Genomic DNA, 20,481 nt, shown 5'->3' on the forward strand with positions numbered 1-20,481 from the left:
GCTGCTGCTAACCAGCAGTGTGAGAGAGCTCTTTCAACTTGTACTTTACTTTTCAAATTCAGTTCATGTCTTTAAAAGGTCCAAATCAAAGCAAACTGGCATTTTGCCTGTGTACTTACAACGCAGCCTGTAAACATAGAATCACAAGTACTGAAAGTCTCTCTAGCATAGAATTCCTTATTTGTGACGAATAAGTTACTGATCTTTGGTAACGCCTTATCTGATGGGCAGGATCTAGCAGCAGATTCCCTACCTTTAAATTCTCCCCAGGTGCCAGATTGGACATGGAAAATGTTCTACAACAGTACCTCTGCACGTCAGTAGGGGGTGTCTAGAGACTCCATAGTCCATCGGATGTGACGTTGACAGTCCATATAAGCCCTGAGCCGACGTCAGTTTCTTCCGTGATTAATTCCCACGCTAAAAACATGGCGCCTGTGAGAAAGTGCCACCTTTCTTGCATGGTATGCCCCCACTTTTTGCTGAATTGCCGAATGTACTTTGACAGTGTGCCCTGGACTCCTGCCAATCAGGTGCCCAGGGCCTATGTTCCTTCCTTAAACAAAAACCTCAAAACCAAATTGGCAAACCCTGGCCACATGTCAGCCCCTGGTAAGTGGTACCCTAGGTACCCAGGGCCTTGTGACCAGGGAAGGCCTCTAAGGGCTGCAGCACGCATTGTGCCACCCTTAGAGGCCCTGTATACCAACACACACACACTGCCCTGGCAGGCTGAGTGTATGGGTACAAGACAAAACAGAGACGACATGACCCACACATCCCTGTGTGCCATGCCCACAACCTACACTGCCCTGGCATACATCAGCCACCCCTCTAGCTGGGTGCCCTATGCCAGTGGTGTGGGCACAGAGGCAGGAGCCCTGTGCCCCTACAGTACCCAGGTCCATTCCTGGGCCCTGTAAGTGCAGTGCTGCCATTTAAGAGTACATGGTGCTGGGAGCTTGTCAAACACGAACTCCACAGCACCATAATGGCAGCACTGAAGACTGAGAAGTTTGGCATCAAACTGCTCAGCACATTAAATCCACACTTCTGCCAGTGTGGGATTTAATGTACCAAGCACCACAAAGGGCATCTTAGAGAGGCCCCCTGAAACCCAACCTACAACCCACGTCTGTTCTGAGGCTGCCACACAGCAGACATGTTGTTGGACCCCTGGGTAGGAGAGCCCTTGCTCTCCTGGGTCTGCAACAATGCACATCCTGGGCGAGGTGCTAAATCTCCTCCCCCAGGATGGGCAGGGGGAAGCTTCAAAGGCATGCCGCCTCTGAGCTTCCCCAGGCCACTGCAACCCCCCCCCCCCCCCACTCTGGCGGGAAGCTTGGCCGGAAACCCCAGATAAGGACAGGGGATGTGACAGCATGCCAACCCCACCCCACAGGAGAGGCGCAGGATAGGGGGGTGTACCCACCCCAGGACAGGGACCCATTGGTCCCTGCCCTTCACCTACCTGTAAAGCCCCTAAACCTAGTATTTAGGGGCACCCTGAACCTTCCTTCCCGAGATTCCAGATTCCGAAATTCGAAGAACAGCTAGAAGAAAGAAGACCTGCCCTGCAGCAGCTAAGAAGAGGACCATCAACTGCTTTGGCCCCAGCCCTACCGGCTGGTCGACCCTCGAACCTGCTCCTGCTCCAACCCGGCATCTCTTGTGGCCAGCAACCTCACAAACCCCGGAGGACCTGGCTACCTTTTGACTCTAAGCCCCCTGGGACTCCCATGAGTAAAGGCTCTACTCAAAACCTACTTCTAATCCCTGGCAGCAGCCCGGAACCGCAAACCCAGCACACTCTGCACCAGCCAAGTCTGGCCTGTGCCGGAGTGAACAAAGACCGCGAAGACGACCCCACGGCGACTGTGACCCAGAGTCCGGCACCCAAGGACCTCCCTCGACACTCCTGAAGAAGCCTGCAGCCTCAGAACCAGGTGCCCCCCCAACCGCAAACAGAGGGTAAGATTTCCCGACACCAAAAGGAACCCCTGCACCCGGCGCCCCGCGGCCCCCTGTGCCCAATCCCGGTGTACCTACCTATCCTCCAACTACCCAACTTACCTCTCGAAGTGGTGGTGGGACCTGAAGAATCTTCGTCCCCGAGCTTGCAGTCTTTTTCTAAAGCGGAGATTTCCCATTGAAATCAATTGAGCACCCGAAGGCTCAAAAGCACCCTGCACCCAGCCGCCCGAGTGGCCCTGGTAGTGCAATCTCTACACCTACCTACTTCCCCACTTGCCCTGAGTAAGTGACCAGGAACCCAGCTCCCACAGCCGTGTGGCCTGCTAGTCAGCAGCCACCAACCAAGGCCCCCCCCCCCCCCACCTCTCATAGGATAACATTGGGCCTAACTCTCTGCACCCGGCCGCCCTTGTGCCGCTGAGGGTGAACCAACTGTACCTACCTGACCCTGGGAGACCCCTGAGTCTATGCCCAGAACCTTAACTCTGCCAGTCGAGTACTTACCTTTAAACCGATAACTCAATTTTCTTCATAGGGTAACATTGACTGGCTTATTCCTGAAATTTCCAAATCTTAAAATATTCACCAAAAATCACCCGAGTAACGAAAACGAAAACACTCACCTGCCATTAGGTGAGCTCCCAGTGCTGGATCTTGGTGCCCAGCACTGACTCTGAAAAATACTTACAACTGTACTTAGAAGTAACCCAATTTTCTCCCATAGGAAACCATTGACTGTTTTTCTGTGAAATTTCTTCTAAGTGTCAATTTCTTCAAACTTTAAATATTCTTTAAAAATCGTATAACTTCTGAAAACTTAATTGCTTACCTGTTTTGGATAAAGGTCCCAGTACTGAGTCTAGGTACCCAGTACTGGATTACAAAAGTAACTAGAACATACTATACCTGCAACTTGAATTTTCTTCCATAGGGAATCATTGACTGTTTTCTATGAAATTTCTTCTGTCAACTTTTAAAATAGCTAAATATTGTTTAAAAATCACAGTAATTAAGTCGACTTTTATCACTTGATTACAAGTACTGACCCAGGACTGAATCTAGGATCCAGTCCTGGAATTCCAAAAGTAATCCTAAAAGTAATCTGTTGCAAATAACTTGAAACTTCCATTGAATTCAATGCATTATTGTGTTTAAAATTGTGTTGCCTATTGCAACCACTTGTAACTTTCTACAAAAGTCAATTGCATATTGCAAAAGTATTTATATAAAGCATCTCATTCTGAGAAAGTATTGAATATGCTACTTACCAGTATGCATCTGTTCTTGGCATGTAGGGCTGCTGACATTCATATCTGTGCATAGATCGCCGCCTAGTGTTGGGTCCGGATGTTTGCACGTTGTTGTCCTGGAAGAGTCTTCGAAGTATCCTTGGATAGGTGACTCCTCCCCTGGACTACAGTGCGCATGGGCATCCTCTCCATCCTCAGATTGTTTTTTGCCATTGTGGCAGTGATGGAGTAGATACAGAAAGTGATGACCATGCTTACAGTAATTCTGAGAGCTGCAGCTGCTACAGGCGCCGGGGAGGAGGGAGGGCGATATGAATGTCAGCAGCCCTACATGCCAAGAACAGATGCATACTGGTAAGTAGCATATTCAGTTCGAGGCATGTGGGCTGCTGAATTCATATCTGTGCATAGAATATATAGCAGTGCCCTCTATTAGCGGCGGCTACCAGTGCCAGCTGCAGCGGTCTGAAAAAGGGTTTTGAGAACAGCCTGTCCTACAGCTGCCTGCTGTTTTGATTGCACATCTACACAATAGTGTTTGGTAAATGTGTGTGTAGTGGACCAGGTGGCTGCTCTACATATATCATGCAGGGGAATATTTCCTAGAAAAGCCATGGAGGCCCCTAACTTACGTGTTGAGTGGGCTCGTGGGGGAATAGTTAATGTGCGTTTTGCCTTTTGATAACAAATTTGGATACACTTAACTATCCATCTGCCTATCCCTGCTTTGGAGATGGCGTTACCTTTGTGGTGTGGGGCAAAGGCAACAAACAGTTGTTTTGTCTTCCTAAAGGGTTTGGTCCTGTCGATGTAATACATGAGGGCCCTTTTGACATCTAGTGTGTGGAGTGCCCTTTCCGCGACAGTTTGTGGGTTTTGGAAGAAAACGGGCAGTTCAATAGTTTGATTCATGTGGAACTGCGATATTACCTTGGGCATGAATTTGGGGTTGGTACGTAGTACGACCCTGTTGGCATGAACATGTATAAATGGCTCTTGAACTGTTAGTGCCTGGAGTTCACTAACTCTTCTTAAAGAAGTGATTGCTACCAGGAAAGCTACTTTCCAGGTGAGGAATTGAATCTCGCATGAGTGGAGAGGTTCAAAGGGTGGACCCATCAGGCGTGTGAGGACCAGGTTGAGGTTCCACATTGGAGCCGGTGGGTGGCTTGGTGGAATGACTCGTTTGAGTCCTTCCAAGAATGCTTTGATGGCAGGCACTCTGAATAGAGAGAGGTGCTGCCTGGTTTGTAGATAGGCTGATATTGCGGTCAAATGGACACGTGTAGAGGTGTACGCCAGATTGCATCGGTATAGGTGTAGGAGGTAACAAATGATGTTTTGGATGGATGCGTCCAGCGGGTTAATGTCATTATTACCGCAATAATTGACGAACCTTTTCCATTTGGCTGCATAGCAAGCTCTTGTAGTGGGTCTCCTGGCCTCCTTGATGATGTCCATACAGTCAGGTGGCAGGTTGAGGTAGCCAAACTCTAGGACTTCAGGAGCCAGATCGCCAGGTTCAGCTGTTGCGGATCTGGGTGCTGAATCTCTCCATGGTTCTGCATCAAATGCGCGGGTTTGATCCGCAGTCTTTGATGCGGCACCACGGAAAGTTCGAGGAAGGTGGTGTACCATGGCTGGCGTGCCCACGTAGGAGCAACTAGGACGAGTGTCAGGGAGTGTTGTCTGAGTTTGCGAGCCACCAGCGGTATCAACGGCGCTGGGGGAAAAGCGTACGCAAATCTGCCGGACCAGTTCATCCATATCGCATTGCCCTGCGACTGCGGATGTGGGAACCTGGCGGCAAAGCTTTGGCATTTTGCGTTTTCGCTTGTGGCGAACAGGTCTATCTCTGGATGACCCCACTGCTGGAAGTACGGCTGGAGTACTGATGGGTGTAACTCCCACTCGTGCATCTGGTGGCTGTGTCTGCTGAGCAGATCCGCCATCTGGTTGTCCTTGCCGGGGAGGTGTTCCGCCATGAGGAACATGTTCCTCTGAATGGCCCACTTCCACATGCTCTGAGCCAGATGAGACAACTGTGGAGAGTGCGTTCCTCCCTGCTTCTGTATGTAGTACATTGCGGTCATGTTGTCCGTCCGGATCAACACGACCTTGTTGCACAGATGTACTTTGAATGCCTTCATGGCCAGGAAGATTGCCATCAGTTCCAGAAGGTTGATGTGCATTTTCTTCTGTTGTGTCGTCCATAGTCCCTGCACTGTGTAGTGGAGTACATGAGCTCCCCATCCCTGGAGAGACGCGTCTGCTGTCAGTACTATTTGTGGAACAGGCTCTTGGAACGGTCGGCCCTTGCAAAGGTTTTGTGGATTCCACCAATGCAGAGAGTTGTATGCCCGACCGCTCACCAACACTAGGTCTTTCAACTGTCCTTGAGCGTGATTCCACTGACGAGCTAAGCACTCCTGAAGCGGGCGCATATGTAATCTCGCGTGCGGGACTATGAAAATGCAGGAGGCCATCATGCCTATCAACTGCATGAACACTCGCGCAGGAAGGGAGTGTTGGGGTTTGAACTTGGAAATCAGCATTTGCATGCTGTTGATCCTCACTAAATTTGGCTGAGCTGTGGCCGCCAGAGTGTCTATAGTCGCACCCAGGTACTGTTGTACGTGTGCGGGCTGGAGATGGGATTTTGGGTAATTTAGTGAGAATCCCAGACTGTGAAGGAGGTGAATGGTGCGGGACATGTGGCTGGCACATTGCTGGGCTGACTTCGCTTGAACGAGCCAGTCGTCCAGGTAGGGGTAGACGTGTATGTGCTGCCTCCGTAGATGTGCCGCCACAGTAGCTAGGCACTTTGTGAAAACCCTGGGTGCTGTTGTCACGCCGAAGGGCAGGACTTTGAATTGATAGTGCTGTCCCTGAACAGTGAACCGGAGGTATTTTTTGTGTGAGGGGTGAATGGGTATGTGGAAATACGCATCCTTGAGGTCCAGTGTGGTCAGGAAGTCTCCCTGCTTGAGAAGCGGAAGGACTTGCTGGAGAGTGAGCATGTGAAAGTGCTCGGAAAGAATGTACCGGTTGAGGGGTCTTAGGTCTAGTATAGGTCTGAGTGACCCGTCCTTTTTCGGTATTAAAAAGTAGAGGGAGTACACTCCCGTACCGTGCTCGTGGACGGGTACGACCTCTATAGCGCCTTTTAGAAGCATACTTTGCACCTCTTGCTGTAAGAGCGTTAAGTGCTCTGAGGACATAGGACGGTTTCTTGGAGGTATTGTGGGTGGAGTGGAGGTTAGCTCTAGACAGTAACCGTATTTGACAATATCTTTGACCCACCTGTCCGTGGTGATGGAGTTCCACGTGGACAGGAACCTTTGTAGCCTTCCCCCGACAGGTGTTATGTGGTCGGGAGGAAGGGAGAGGGCGTCACTGCTTGTTCTTGGGGGAGGACCTGGTGTTGCCGTAGCCGCGTCCTCTGCCCTTTGTACTGGAGCCACGATATCCACCCCGGGTGTTTTTATCGTAGGTGGTTTGGGTATTGCCCTTGTTGTATGTCTGCTGTGACCCCGGTCCTCTACCTGCTCCTCTATTTCCGCGGCGACGAAAGGAGCTGCTCCGAAAGGACTGAGTCTGGAGAGCCCCCATGGACTTTGCAGTGTCCGTGTCCTTTTTTATTTTCTCAAGGGCTGTGTCAACCTCCGGCCCGAATAAATAGTCGGGGTTGACAGGTTGGTTTAGTATATTATTTTGCACCTCAGGTTTGAACCCGGAGATACGCAACCAGGCATGTCGTCGCAGCATGACGCTTGTGTTTATGGCCCTGGCAGCCGTGTCTGCAGCATCTAGTGCACACTTGATGGAAGCATTTGTGAGTAGCTGTCCCTCTCTGATAAGAATTTCTGCACCTTCTTTGAACGGGTCAGGGAGATGTTGGAGTAGTTGCTCCAATGTATCATAGTGCGCTCTATCGTAGCGAGCGAGGAGCGCTTGAGTGTTGGCTATGCGCCATATGTTGGCAGCCTGGGCGGCAACTCGCTTGCCAGAGGTCTCTAAAACCTTGGACTCTTTGTCCGGGGGAGGAGCGTCACCTGTCGTTTGCGAGTGTGCCCTCTTGCGAGCATTCGCAACGACAATGGAGTCGAGAGGTAATTGGCCTCTGATGTAAGTAGGGTCCCCAGGTGCTGATCTGTACTTTGTCGATCCTGGGGTTTATCACCCTTGCCCTGGTGGGTTCCTTGAAGATGTCCTTGGCTGGTTTGAGGACCCCTTTCAACATGGGCAGAGTCTTTACATGCCTTTCCGAGGAAGCGAAAGTGTCCATAAGGAAGTCGTCTTCCACGGTGTCAGAGTGAAGCTGCACTCCATGATTATTCGCAGCACGTTCAATAAGAGCGTTGAACGCTGCAGTGTCCTCTGTGGGAGATGTTTTCGCTCCATAAAGTTGTGGGTCCTGTGCATCTAGAGGTGCACTGGGGTCTGCAGGGTCGCCCCAAGTTTGATCAGGGTCCTGTTGGTCATCAGGGTCCATGTCTCCGTGGTAAGGGACTTGGTCATCCATATAGTCTGCCAACGCATCCGTGTCGGAGTGTGTGGAAGAGAATGATAGTGGATCCTGGTAGGGCGAGTCGAAAGATTCGCAAAGCACAGGTTCTGAGTCCACAGGCAGCTTTCTTTTTAGTGGGATCCTGAAAGGGTCCAAGGGTGGCTCCGAAGTTATCCTCCGGTCATGGATAATCATCCTGCCGGTGTTGGCGTCGATGTAATGTGACGGAGACGTCTCAGCAGGTGTAACCGTGGTGTGGGTGACCCGTGTCCGGAGTTGGAACATTTTCGGGATCGTGGATGGCGGCAGGCCAAAGGTTATGTTGGCTGGCGCCGAAGAGGCTGCTTGAGCTTTTAGTGGGCCGGAGCCCGATGTGTCCTGGAGGACCGTTTGGGTTTTGCTGCCTTGTGCTGCAACGGTTCCCACTTGAAGCGCTTTCGAGGCCTTAGCGCCGACCAGGTTTGTAGAGGCGGCCGTGGACTTTTTCGGCGCCGGTGGGTCATCGGGTCGAGGGGCGGAAATGGCAGTCGACGTTTTCGATGCAGGAGGCTTTGGTGTTGCCGTGGAAGCGACGTGAGACGCAGCAGGCAGTATGACCTTTGGTTTAGGAGTCGATGGCGTCGGCGCCGCGAGCCGAGCAGGTTTGATGGCACCGAGGGCCTTTTTCCGTATGCTGACTCCGGCGTCGGCCGCTTCAAGTTCGGCACCGAAGTCTCGTTTGTTGCGCTCGGTGCCGATGCGCGTCGCTGGCGTCGAAGGTGTGGAAGGCCTCGATCCGACTAGCGCCACTTTCGGTTTCGGTTTAATTTGTACCAGTGCAGCTTTCGGTTTCGGTTTGGTAGAAGGGAAACCAGCCGGGTTAGGTAATAATGGCTGCCGCTGAACGTCCGAGGGCGGGGCCGAAGAACTGCGGGATAGGTCTCGGGTAAGGCCCGAAGGCGATCCCTCGACCGGAGCCATAGACTGTGGCACTGGGCTCTCGTCAGTCTGAACGGGTAGGCCTTGCTCGTCATTGGAGCTACTCTCTTCGGCCCCTAAGGCCTCATCGCCGTCTCCTACCTCGGTGTTGTCTTCATCTCTGCGAAAGAGTGATTAGTCGACGTCGTCCGAACCGGAGTCATGTTCGGAACCGGGATTGGAGGGTAGGATTTCCAATTCCTCGACATCTTCGGCGTTGAAGATGTCTGCCGGGGCCGGTGCCGCGTGCTGCGCTTCGAGTCTCGCCGCTCGTCGATTCCGTAGAGTCTTCTTGGAACGGAACCGGGCACAGGCCATGCATGTCGATTCGTCGTGGTCCGGCGACAAGCATTTGTTGCACACCGGGTGGACGTCGATATGGGGATATTTCGCATTGCATACCGGGCACCTCTTGAATGGTGTCCTCGACTCCATCGTCTGTGTCGTCGATGGTCAGGTAAAAAGCGAAAAGTTGTTTCCAAAGTTAGTAAGCTAACAGGTAGAGTCGAAACCGATCGAGTGAACAGTACCGACGCGAACTAAAGGCCTTTTGGCCTCGACAAAGTTTTTTCCTAACTGGAGTTAAGATAGCACATCCGAACCCAATGGCGGAAAAAAACAATCTGAGGATGGAGAGGATGCCCATGCGCACTGTAGTCCAGGGAAGGAGTCACCTATCCAAGGATACTTCGAAGACTCTTCCAGGACAACAACGTGCAAACATCCGGACCCAACACTAGGCGGCGATCTATGCACAGATATGAATTCAGCAGCCCACATGCCTCGAACATTTTAATACTCATTGTTGGTTCTAAAATAAAACAAGTATATATTTTTTATATATAAACCATTGGCCTAGAGTTCAGTTATTGAGTGTGTGAGACCATTTGCTGGCTGAGTGTGCAACAAATGCTTTACACTGTCCTCTGATACTGCCTTACTGCTCGACCAAGCTACCACTTTAGAGAGTAAGGTTATATCTAACTTTAGCCTCTGCTAAACCACTGGGGACTGTGGACTCTGTACACCCTGTACCTATTTGGGAACAGTATATACAGAGTCACTTTCTCACAGCGCCACTTATAGAAACTGCTTTTGTAAAAACAGTGTGCCGATGAAGACTTTGTAAAACCTTTTTTTTTTTTGTAAACTTAATGAAAGCGCATGCGCAGAAAGGGATCTGATAGACAAAGGTTAAACCAGTTTGAAGAGCAGAAGTATGGGTGGGTTGGTAAGCAATCTGCAGCTAGATCTGGTCTCTTCCAGTTAAGTATGGCATTACTGAAGGTAAGTAACTTATTCATCTGACAGATAGCTACCCGCAGATTCCTTACCTTTGAATTTGATACCCAAGCAATACCATCTCCGGAGGAGGGTCTACGAACTGATCCCACTAAATATTCCAGAGTGTTAACTAGCAGGCCTACTAGGAGTGTGGCCGGCTGTCAGGAAGGTAGATAAGGAAAAAAGCCTCATCAGAAATACTGTGGAAAATCTGTCTGAAACAGGTGTCCAACTATGGAAACACATGGAAGACACCATGGCAAAAGAACAAGGAGGCATTGTTAAGGACACTTTATATAATCATAATACTACATAGCTCCTCCAATGGTACCCAGACCATAGTGGGTGGGACTGAAGGCCAAGGACAATAGCCAATACTACTGGATCAAAGCTCTGTGCTATAGAACCAAGTTATATAGAGCGCACCAATAAATGCTTTAGGAAAAGCAGTGGGAACAATATGACCACTCGAGGTCAGAGTAAATACTTTGAGAAAGAAGTGAGCCCTCGGGGTCTATTCAACACTGAACCCACAGAGGAGGAAGGCTTAGCAATATAAACGGAACAAACAAGTGACAGTCTCTCCAGGACATGAGGAAGAGCATAACTAAAGCAAAATGATCTACGTCCTAAGAAATGCAGCATAACATGATTGTGGAGAGAGGTAGAGGGCTATACATAGATAAACACAGCAGAATGAAAAATTCCCAGAATGCATTTTTTTTTTGTGAAAATATCTTTATTGAGCACCAGACAAAAGCAATCACATTTACATCCGGTATCCATGTGTCATCTGTGCATTTTACGGTAAACAAAAAACAAAAGGTCTACAATCTGATAACCAAGTGACAAAGATACACCACCTCAGCAATGCGCCACTGCATTTCCAACATTGTCAATTAGGGTAAGCAAACGAGACTAGTAGCCTGCACCCTGAGTGGTTTGTCCTGCACCTACAGAGAGCAGAACAATACAATACTCAATATAGCCCTACCCCACAACCACAAATTCCCAGAATGCATATAAAGGTTTTGAGAGGTCATGGACTGAAGATGTGACAACGGCAAACTGCAACAGCCACATGGTACTGTTTAAAAGAATAGAGGGAGTGGAAGCTATCACACTGCCCCGAAAATCTAAAAGCAGTTGATAGAAAACACTAATGACTGAATGGTTACAATCCAGCGGCTGAACTGAAAAGGAAAACAGCAGGTGAAAGACAACCCAGCGGAATAGAGAAATATTAGGAGGGTCTGTGGTCGACCTCTGCCATCCACAGGCCTTAAGGTTTGAACCCTGGGGACACCTAGAAAAAAGCACTGTTATGTCAACATAAAATGGAGAGATTAGGCCAAAAAACGGTCCGGATCTGCGTTCGAAGTAGAGCTAGGAAGAAACTGATAAGTTGTCAGGGGAGGGCTTATATGGACTGTCGATATCACATCCAGTGGACCACGTCACTATGTAGTAGCTCGACAACCTCTACCGATATGCAGAGGTACTGCTGTAGAAAGTTTTCTGGATCAAGTCTGGCGCCAGGGGAGAACTCAATGGTAAGGAATCTGCAGCTAAATGTCTGTATCAGATGTCTAGGACTTGTAGTACACTAGATGAAGCTAACATCCCATGGTACACTGCAACAGACAATCATGAAACACAAGAGAGGCTGGAAAGCAAGTTAATATGTCTTTGAAACTATGTCGGATCTGTAAACTTGAATTCATGACTAGGATATTACAGTGTATCCTAGATGCCTACTTTCAACATATTTAAGAAGGCTTCAAACAATTAAATCAGGAGCTTTGGGGCACACAACCTGTAATTTTTTTCAGATAATTTCATGTGGTTGGGGATGTGGAAGATGGGTGGAGGATTTCACCCAAGATTCATGGTGAACTCATCCAGGATGGACTAAGCCTACTGGCCACTCGAATCAATGACCTCCAAAGAAGTCCTATGAAGCACTACATTATAAACTCTTGCGCAACTTCACTCACCCAAAATTGCTCCACTACCTGAGTCTCCTTCCTATCAGCTCCTTAAACATCAAGTTGTGGGGGCATGGCAAAGATGGTGTCCGCATGAGACGACCAAGGCAGCAGGCACCCCCCACCAGAACAGAGTTTCAGCCTGTTACTGATAGGGCTGATTACAGCCAGAGCCTAGACAAACACAGCCTGACAGACAACTGCAGCACTCCAGCAAGCGTTCAGAGGCTATGCTTAAGTACAGATGCAGGCAACAACATCCAGGGGGACTACAGGCTGTGTGCACCCCACACCTGCCACATTGATAGGCGAGGGGCAGCAGGGGTAAAAGCAACATTCCATCACCCCTTTTTCCCCTCCCAAGGTCTTCCATCACGGTGCACATTTCTGCCATCCATACAGGTCACCTTTGATGAGGACTCGCAGTTGAGGATCCGATTGTCACATTCAACTGCGGAGACTCTGACCCCAACCACGGCAGCCACAGCTAGGTGTGAAGACCGCATAGCGGCTCTCAACCAGAAGGTCTCCTGGCTCGGGCACTGAAGATGCAGTCTACACCACCTCACCAGTAGGACAGCCTAGGAAACTGGAAATGGCCGCATCCAGTACAAAGGAGGACTGCAGTCTAAAGCATATGCTCACTTGCTCGACAGCCACGAGTCCCGAGGACCAGTCCTCTCAAAAATGCCACCCACGCAACCCCCAAAAAGCAGAGGAAATTATGCACCCCTGACTAGAGCATTTATGAGTCACTTTGATTCTCTGAAGATCTCCAAGAGGTGAAACGTGAGCTATCGCAGGGACTGCATGAGATGAAGGAAGACCTGGAGGCAGTTGGGGACAGGGCCTATCCTGGAAGACAATGAAACTGAAGGATGACGGCCTAGAACACCTACAAGTCTCGCCTCCAAGAACAGCATGAGGGGGGAGGGCACAGGGAGGTGTAGAAGGGTTAGACATAGCGAACTTCGTGACGGCCCTCTTCCACCACATCATGGGCCCCAACACAAACAACTGTTCAGCTGGACCAGGTGCATAGAGTGGACTAACCAAAGACTAGCAGCCTGCACTCCCTGGCCATTGACGTGTACTACTTTCAACTTGTAGGAAGCTGGCTCTGTATATACTATGCCAAAGTAAGGTATAGTGTGCACACAATCCGGTGAAACCCCAAAGGTAGGCAGAGGTAAAAGCAGATAATACCTTACTCCATGTGTGGTAGTGTGGGTAAGCAGTAATACTTTATCAGAGGGTAGTGTTAAGCATTTATTGTACACACTCAGGCAGGAAATGGTGTCACACACTAAGACGGAACTCTGACCAATTTGTTTGTATAAAAATTCTTAGTTATTTTATTTCTAGAACCAACCCACGCCTGGTGCAGTTAAGTGAAATAATACTTTGCAGGTATATTGCAGTTGAAATGCAATTGAAATGCAGTTGGATGCAATTGGTTTGTTTACAGGTGAGTCAACAGTCAAAATTACTTTAGTTACTTTTGAGATTACTTTGTACATTACTTTGCAGATTACGAAGTTACTTTTTCTACTCAGTTTGATATGCCTAGATATCACACTGACATTTCCTAGAGAAACTGCAGGTAATTCAGTTTTTGTACAGTTGCAGTTTTTCAAGGTTTCATACACACCAACTCCACACAGAAGGATATTCAAAGAAAAGCAATCAATGCAATCCTATGGGAGGAAATGACGTTATCGGTTTACAGGCAAGTACTTGGTTGTGGGAGATGGGTTTCTGGTGTTCGAATTAGAGTTCCCCAGGGTCAAGTATGCACTCTCAAAGCATCCTCAGCAGCACTAGGGCAGCCGGGTGCAGAGTGCTGAGGCCCAAATGTTATCCAATGGGGGGTAGGAAGCCTCCAGTTGGTGGCTGCTCACTAGCAGGCCACAAGGTTGTGGGAGCAAAGCTCCTGGTGTAAGGTTTAGGGCAAAAGGGGTTTAGGGCAAAAGGGTATCCAGTTTAGCACACAAGGTGCACCCACAGCGGCGCAGGGTGCTGTTTTGGTGTCGGATTTTCAGTGGGAGTTGCTGGTTTTGGATTTTGGCTGCAGTCTTGGTCCAGGAAGACGTCCGGGAGGAACCAATAGCTGGGCAGGGAAGTTGAAGGGCTCTGGGACGTAGGTGCACCTCAGGTTCTCTTCTCCAGGGTGGCTGGATGCAGGGGTGTCTTGAGGTCGGATTTCACATTAACGGTCCAGACGCGGTTGGGGGGGTTCCCGTGCAGAGGCTGCAGGTGACGTCGGGGAGTCCTGGAGGGGTCAACCCACAGTGGACTCAGAAGCACTGGGGGACCTCGCTGGGACAGGTGGGCCACCCGGATTTGGCCCGTAGGCGTCGGCGGCAGTGGTGGTTCGACATGTTTTCTTTGTCCTCAGCAGGCACAGAGTCGGTCTTGGGAGTTTCTTTTGAACAGCACGCTGTTCACAGGAGATCCGGTCTTTGTTTAAGGCAGTCTGTCCTCCCAGGTGTTCTAAGGTCGCAGGCTGCAGGACAAGGTGGCTTTTGGCGCAGGGTCTCTGGAAACTGCAGACGTGCCGGTAGGGCTGGGGCCAAGTCAGTTCTTCTCTGCTGGGTGTCGTCTTTCATCCTTCTGCGTAGGTTGCGGGAATCTCTTCTTGGTTCAGGGCTGCCCTCTAAATACTGTATTTAGAGGGGGTTTTAGGGGCCTCGAGCAGTCAGTTGCCCATCAGTAGTCAATGGTCTACTGACTTGTGTGACTACACCCTAGGTGTGCTCATCCCACGTGGGGGGAGTGGGCACAATCCCTAGTCCTGATTGGAGAGTGCCTGCCATCTGCAAGAGTGGGCTTCACCTTGCCTCCCCTACCTGAGTGTCGGGGTTGGCAGAGGTGGGCACACCTTCTGGGCTGTTCTAATTTTTCCAGCCTCTCTGCCCGCCGAAAAGGAGGGGAGACAGGAAGGGGGCCGGCTCCTGGTAGCAGGAGAGGCTGGCAGTCGTGTTACAAAGCTAGCAAGGCATTTGAAGCTCCACTGACACAGATGGCTCTTCCTGACCTTGGGGAGGTGTGAACTCCTACGCCCAGGAAAGGATTTGTTTCTGGGCTCAGGGAGCGAAGGCTACCACTCCAGGGGTCCAGAAACAGGTCTTCTGGTGGCAGGCTGGTGTTTACCAGTCAGGGAACCCACCAGAGGCTGATAGTTGTTCAGGGGGGAGGATCTCTAAGATGCAGTCTGAGTACATGGTATAATAAATCCCACACTGGCAGTATGGGTTTATTATGCTGAGAGGTTTGCTACAAAACTTCCAAGAATTCAGTAAAGCCATTATGGTGCAGTGGAGTTCGTAATGACAAACTCCCAGACCATATACTAGTTATGGCTTTACAGCACTTACAATGTCTAAGAATGGGCTTAACCACTGTATGGGGTACAGTGCTCACGGAACCGTACCCTCACTAGTAGTATAGTGCACCCAGCTAGAGTGGTGTCTTACCTATACCATAGGCAGTGGGTTGCAGGCATGGCATACAGGTATGTGTGCCAAGTCGACTTCACTTTTCTCTGCACCAAAATACGCAGCCTGCAATGGCAGTGTTTTAAGGTACCAGACCTTTAAGAGTGGCACAATATGTGCTGCAGCCCTTAAAAGCCTTCCCTCGTCACAGTGCCTTTGGTACCCATGGTACATTTTTTACAAGGGACTGACATGTGGCCAGAGGGGTGCCAATTGGGGGTATAAGGTACAGTTTTGGGAAAGAACAGGCCCTGGGAAACTGATTGGCAGGGACCCAGGGCACATGAAGTCAAAGTGCATCAGACATCTGGCACAAAGTGTGGGGGGGGGTTGCTGCAACAGAAACCCAGCTTCCTACACAACTCTTAGTTTTACTACTTTATACTACAGTAGGCCAGAGACTCACCCTATCTTATTCCAGGACAAACTGACTACCAAGAGCTCTCCAAACTGACACTACGTAATGTTCAAACCTGTTGTGGAGCACCTAAAAAATAAATGCATCTCATACAGCTGGGGGCCACCCATTCCACATCTACAGCTGGAATGACCAGCTGAATCAAATCAAAAGAACTACAGAAGCACAATGACTTCAACTTACCAGAGAGGACCCCCAAAAAGTTGCCACGGAGACCAAACAAGATTACAGAAAGGCGTCTGTACCAATGGTAACAAGTCACGAAATCCCCAAAAGGCCTGCGTCCTGACCCACATAGCATCACCCAGGAGAGGCAAGCAGTCCTAGACAGATTTTCTGGAAACAGGCCACCAAGAAACAGACTGGACATGGGACTCATACTGGTATTGTATATTGTGGGTCACACCTCTGGCCCCTTTCACCTATTCTAAAGCATGAAAGATTTGGGGGACTTTTCTGAATGTATAATGAAGACTGACCCCGCCCTCAATCCAGGCTAAGCCCAACTGACTCACTCCGTGGTCTCCAGTGTTGGCTGCACTCTTACATTTTTTTTATGTTCTTGTTTGGGGTTTGGGGGGGTGGGGGGGAGTAATCATTACTGCAACAAGACTGTCACAGACCCTAAAAATTGCAATGTAATCCCCTATGTGTATCCACCTACTTAGCCTGTCCAGGGGGGTGGCCCGGGTACCACTAAGCAGGGTACAAGTGACATTGGTCCCTAATCTTAAGTTGTATCATTAACCTTAAAATAATTGGCCTCAATGTGAGAGACCTTAATAATCCTGTTAAGAGGGCACAGTACTATCTTTCTTACAACAGAATGAAGGAGAACTCCTTCAGGAGACTGGCACAGACTGAAATCTCGCCATTACCCACAGCAATACCTCTTCTCCAGCCCGACACAATAGGCGAGAGTGCCATTCAGTCAGTCAGTCAGTCAAAAAGTCTTTATTCGGTTTAAGTGCAAACCATAAAAGCATACATCATCACATAATATATAAAAAGAGTTGAAGGTACATAATTCATTTTGAACAATCAATAGCTCCTAAATACCTATAAAAACATCCAATAAGACAGTTAAAAACAAGTCCATTTTAAAAACGATAAAAAGAGGATATACATAATGTGATTATACATTCATTTCCTCAAAAATCTAATAACAGCAGATAAAAAATTTGCAATGTTAAAAGTTTCCCAAACATTAGTTAGCATTTGAAGGTAGAGAAGGGCAGGTCTCACCTGCACAAAGCCTTTGTTTTTTAAGATAGGGAGTATAAAACGTTTCCTGATGTCAATGAAGTATTCACAGAAAAAAAGGAAGTGTGTGATGTCTTGTTGTGAGAAATTATCACAGGTACAAGGGCCAAGATCCTCTACCCTTTTCTATCCTTTCTGTTCTCCAATAAGTAGGTGCAATTGGTTAAGTCTAAATCTAGTCAGTAGGAAACGGTGATTATTGTTTGTGACGTATCCTAGATATGGTTCCATGAATGGTGTTTTGCATAGCTGGTGAGCCCTTACAGTTACCTTTGACAGCTCACTCTCTTCCCTCTCCATGGTGGCTATACGCAAAAACATTTCCTTACACCATTTTATATCTCCTTTCACTAGAGCTTCTGGTGATTGATATAATTCTGGGCGGCCCAACTTTGTTGCCAATCCCTGGATGTATTTGAGCCAGGGTATGCATAGCCCATAGTCAAGTGACATACAATCTTTCATAATGATACGGTTAAGCAGTAGGTCAGGATTTAACCAGATGCTTATCCATTTCAGTAATGGCGCCACAGCAATAGAATCTTCCAAAAAGCCAATTCCAAGCTCCTGATGGATATTGTAATTGGCAGTTGTTTTCGGGACTGATAGGAGGTTTTTTAGAAACCTATCTTCAACGATCTGTATGTTTTTAACATTCTTTATGCCCCATAACTCGGCGCCATACATAGCTAGAGAGAAACACTTGGCTCTATATATTTGAATAAGGGCCTTCATTGGCCTGGCTCCTAACTTTCTGGCAAAACCCAATACAGCTAGGGTCGCTCTGGTTAATACGATTTTTTTCGCTGTAATTTGGGTTACCCAGGATCCTTGGTCGTCAAAAAGTACACCCAGGTAAGGGAATGACGACACCCTAGATAGTATGTGGCCCTCACATTTAAAGGTTTTAGTCTTTAAGGATTTTTGTCCAATAGCCATTACATGCGATTTGGAGAAGTTTATGCTTAAATCCAGTGCCTTCATAAAGCCCGCAAAAGAGTCTAACAATAATTGAAGACCCACTGCCGTTCTTGCAAGTAAGGCGGCGTCCGCGTATAAAAGTGCGGGAATCCGGCATTTCCCTGCACGCGGAATATCTTTACAGGAGACAATTAGGGCATTGTCTAGATTATTTATATATAGAGTAAAGAGCAGGGGTGCCAGAATGCACCCCTGTCTAACTCCATTAGGTATGGGTATATCTTCCGTACAAATGCCCTGTTGATCGTACCCGACCGTGGCCGATAAATCCCTATGTAGGTCAGCTAAGAAGTAGACTATGTTTTTGTCTACTCCATAGGATAGGAGCAAGGACCACAGTTTTGACCCGTTTACACGGTCAAAGGCCGAGGACAGGTCCATAAAGGCTACCAATAATGCTCCCTTCTTTGCCATCGTATATTTACCTATTAGTAGTTGCAAGTTCAGGCATTGATCTATAGTACCCATCCCTTTTCTGAAGCCGTACTGGGCCATAGAGAGTGTTCCAGATTCCTCTAGCCAGCCAATCAGTTGGCCAATGACCACCCTGCCCAGTACTTTCACAGAAGAATCTATTAGGGATATCGGGCGGTAGCAACTCTGGTCACCTCTATCGCCCTTTTTGTATATGGGTATGATAACCGAACGCGCCCAAGTAGAGGGCAGGCCCAAATGGCAGGCATTGACAGACATTGAATAAGATCTTAGACCAAATTTTTACGTCTGATTTAAAAAGGTCTGCCGGGACTCCATCGGGTCCCGGAGCCTTATTACTTGTCATTTGCATGATGGCGTGTGTGACTTCCAGTTCTGTGAAGGTCAAAGTGTATTTCTCCATATTTAAAATTGGGCCTTCCAACATCCCGTTTCCATCATACACCTGTTTAAAATGACTGCCATTTTTTTTCTTGGATGCCACAGTCAAGCTCACTATTGCTTTTGTCCTGAAAAAAAGGCTTATTAACCACAGACCAGAATTTAGAACTGTTCTTAATTACATCTATTGATAAAAGCTCATTCCACGCTTCCTCCCCAATTTCATTTTTAAGCTTATTTTGTGCCTTTTTGTTAACATTTCTGAGGGCAGCAATTTCCGCTTTGTCAGGTGGCACGGCTTTCAGCGCTACCATCAGCTTTCGTTGGGCTATTGAGCAATTATGATCAAACCATTTTTCCCCGTTTCTGGGTTGCCCCTTCCAAGCTTTAAGGTAACTATCGACCTGGGAGCAGATTCTACCGTAAGCTACTAGGACCTCATCCCCTATGATGCCATCTTTCAGACAAGTGGACATTTCATCCCCAACCTTTCCCATCAGATTTTCCTTAAAGTCCTTCGGTACCACACGGCACCATTTCAGGCGACGCATTTGATCGGTGGGCCTTATATCCAAAGTTACAGCAGTCAGGATGTCAGATTCTTTTTTCCTTAAATCATCAGACAAAGTCACCTGAACAGGGTTGTGATCACCATAAGTGGACCAGCTAACTTTATACTGGCTCACCCTACTAACTAAGTTTATGCTCACAAAGATGTAATCAATAGTGGACCCCAGGCCGCTTCCTTAATATGTTCGGATATCTCCTGAATATTTGGTGGGCTAGATCATATCATTTCCAGCGATCAGGTCTTCTAAGTACAGACCCTGCGGGGTGTGTTCAAAATGAAGGTTTTCTTGGTTTGGCGGGCCTAAACTGTCCCAAACAAAACCATTACCTAAGCAACAATGAACATTAAAATCACCAAGCACAATAACCGAATAGGGGTTTGTACTATTTACATTATACATTTCCAAAAAATCATATAGACTGACTAAATGTTCGTTAGGCGTACTCTTAGCAAAAGAATTATAAAAATTGACAATGAGCCAAATCCCATTTAAGTTAGTTTGAATTTCCACTGCAAGGCAATATGGCGAGCCTGTCTCCACTTTAGTAAAGATCCCTTCAATTTTTAGTGAAATAAGGGTTAAGAGACCGCCCTTTGCCCTCCCCCTAGAAGAGACAACTGCAGCCGACCAAAAAGCCGCATACCCATCCAACAAAAAAGTGTTTTCCGTGTCCCAAGTCTCTTGTAGCCCAATAATTTCACAATCTGATAAACAGTTCCTCCACTGTGGATCATTTGCTTTCCCATTCAGCCCAGCGATGTTCCAACTCAGGACCCTGGTGCCTGGACGACGGGCTGGCACTCCCACCAAACCATCTGTGATGCCACCATGGGCATCCCCCCCTGTATTTGTGACATTTAGGGTACCACCCTCCTCAGTGCACACTGAATTTTGATTTGTCCCGTGATCCTCCTCCATGGTCAAAATAGGAACTTCTATAGCAGGTGTTAGATGGTACCTGCCATAATTGA

At 48.3% G+C, this 20,481-nt stretch overlaps 1 protein-coding gene across 1 annotated transcript in view; it reads right to left on the reverse strand.

Annotated features, from left to right (window-relative positions):
* The window catches only part of RNF10 (ring finger protein 10), a 268,519-nt gene that overhangs the window by 65,427 nt on the left and 182,611 nt on the right, over positions 1–20,481 (reverse strand). The window lies entirely within an intron of this gene.

This window comes from Triturus cristatus, chromosome 11 (genome assembly GCF_964204655.1).
Source record: "Triturus cristatus chromosome 11, aTriCri1.1, whole genome shotgun sequence".
NCBI lineage: Eukaryota > Metazoa > Chordata > Amphibia > Caudata > Salamandridae > Triturus > Triturus cristatus.